Source organism: Schistocerca nitens, chromosome 8 (genome assembly GCF_023898315.1).
Source record: "Schistocerca nitens isolate TAMUIC-IGC-003100 chromosome 8, iqSchNite1.1, whole genome shotgun sequence".
NCBI lineage: Eukaryota > Metazoa > Arthropoda > Insecta > Orthoptera > Acrididae > Schistocerca > Schistocerca nitens.
This window is the reverse complement of record NC_064621.1, coordinates 160,223,632-160,225,999: the sequence shown is the minus strand read 5'-3', so window position 1 is coordinate 160,225,999 and position 2,368 is coordinate 160,223,632. Positions and strand designations below refer to the sequence as shown.

At 47.3% G+C, this 2,368-nt stretch overlaps 1 non-coding gene across 1 annotated transcript; it reads right to left on the bottom strand.

Annotated features, from left to right (window-relative positions):
* Positions 1–830: 830 nt before the first annotated feature.
* Trnap-cgg (transfer RNA proline (anticodon CGG)) lies at positions 831–905 on the bottom strand. Its single transcript has one exon. It is a non-coding gene; the product is annotated as a tRNA-Pro (tRNA).
* Between the last annotated feature and the right edge of the window lie 1,463 nt (positions 906–2,368).

The following is a 2,368-nucleotide window of genomic DNA, read 5'->3' as shown; positions in this document are numbered from 1 at the left end:
ATGGTGGTTGGTTGGTTGAGGGGAGGTTGAGGGGACCAAACAGCGAGATCATCGTTCCCACTTTTTTCTTTATTGGATTTCAATTTCCCCTCCCCCCCCCCCCCTAGAGGGGAGGGGGCGGGCTGGCATCAGCGTAATATGCTGCTCTACAGACTACAGTAAAGTTAAAAAAACATAATGAGAATAGAAACAAACAAGAAAAACAGGCGATAAAACAGTGACATTGTAAAAAACTGTAAAATGCCGTAAGTTGCGGAATTGAAAATATAAAAACACTGCGGTGACGATGCGGATGAAGACACACAAGAAGTAGACAGGCACAATTAAAAAACGCGGCGACAGTCTGGTTTCTATTCGCACGAGACAAAAAAACACAACCGGCGGCTGTTCGCAACACTGACAGGGAATGTACAACACTAAACACTCACTTAGCACTATACAGGGGACACTGTGGGGAGAGGGGGGGGAAGACCTGGATCTATGAGGGGGGAAAGGGGGGGCGGAGAGGATAAGAAAATAGGGGGAGCCGATGGAAGGAGGGTACATAGAAAAGGAGGGCTGGGTCCCATGGGATTAAGGAAGGAAGTCGGCCGTACCCTTTCAAAGGAACCATCCCGGTATTTGCCTGAAGTTATTTAGGGAAATCACGGAAAACGTAAATCAGGATGGCCGGGCGTGGATTTGAACGTTCGTCCTCCCGAATGCGAGTCAAGTGTGCCAACCACTGCGCCACCTCGCTCGGTGAATTGTGATGAATTAAAATCGAGAATGAAATTTTCACTCTGCAGCGGAGTTTGAGCTGATATGAAACCCTAGCAGATTAAAACTGTGTGCCGGACCGAGACTCGAACTCGGGACCTTTGCCTTCCGCGGGCAAGTGCTCTACCAACTGAGCTACCCAAGCACGACTCACGGCCCGTCCTCACAGCCTTACTTCTGCCAGTACCAGTCTCCTACCTTCCAAACTTCACAGAAGCTCTCCTGCGAACCTTGCAGAACTAGCACTCCTGGAAGAAAGGATATTGCGGAGACATGGCTTTGCCCGCGATAGACAGAGGTCCCGAGTTCGAGTCTCGGTCCGGCACACAGTTTTAACCTGCCAGGAAGTTTCAATTAAAATCGAGTCGGGAAAACGATGCCACTGCCACCTAGCAAACAGTCCCCACAACACGAGAGAGCGGCACTGCCCGGAGACTTCAGCAACCGGGATCTAATTCGTATTTTGTTTGCTGGACTAGAGGCAAGGCTGGGGCTGGAAATCGAAAGATTGTGGAGTCGAAACCAGGCTGGGTCATTTTTTTTTCAGTCTGCCTTTTACCCTAGCATTAACTACAGACTGAAAATTTCTGCTTCCGTCAGATTACCAATTGCAGTTCACACTCTTAAATTACTGCAAATTATTCGACCAACAGGCAGTGAGCTACTGAGCTTTAAAGTACCGTAATAAACAAGAGTAGGAACGAAAAGATAGCTACCTCGTCGTCTGGCCGTGATGCGAGACTTACAATTTGAAATAATGAAATAGTTTTAACCAATAGTTTCGCTGCAGTCGTTTGAGAGCAGTTGCATAGCGGAAAAACATAAAATATGGGGCATTTCATTTTTTATGGCAGAAGTAAAACGTGCTCCGAAAAACTACTTCAGCAACTATGCTTCGTGTAATTATGGTGCAACACTTGAGTCAACTTTCAGCTTCTGTCTTCCTTGAATGAAACGTAGCTATTGACATGACTCTTCGAGTGGCACGGCGAAGAAACCTGCCATAAGCAGCCCCTTCAGATAGCTTACGATACATACTGAAAAACACACATGTATACATAATTCGCAAGCAACATTTACATTGCTGTGCACCTGTCTTTAATATAGCCCCACAAAAAGGAGTCGCATGTGTCCAGATCCGGAGAATATGGCGGTCAATCGGGGCCCATGCCAGTGGCCTCTGGGTACACCAGAGCCAGAATGCAGGCCCCAGAATGCTCCTCCAGGACATCAAACACTCTCCTGCTTCGATGGGGTGGAGCTCCGTCTTGCATGAACCACGTCTTATCGGAATCAGGATCACTTTGAATAATGGGGATGAAAAAATCTTCCAAAACCTTCACGTATCGTTCGGTAGTCACCGTGCCATCAAGGGATATCGCACCGATTATTCCGTGACTGGACATTGCACACCACAGAGTCATCCGTCCTCAATCGTGAATGTGGGTTCTCAGACCCCCAGATGAGCCAATTCTGCTTATTGAAAAATTTTGGAAATTTTTTGTAAGGTCTTACGGGACCAAACTACTAAGGTCATCGGCCCCTGAGCTTACACACTATTTAATCTAACTTAAGCTAAGGACGAATCATACACACCCATGCCCGAGGG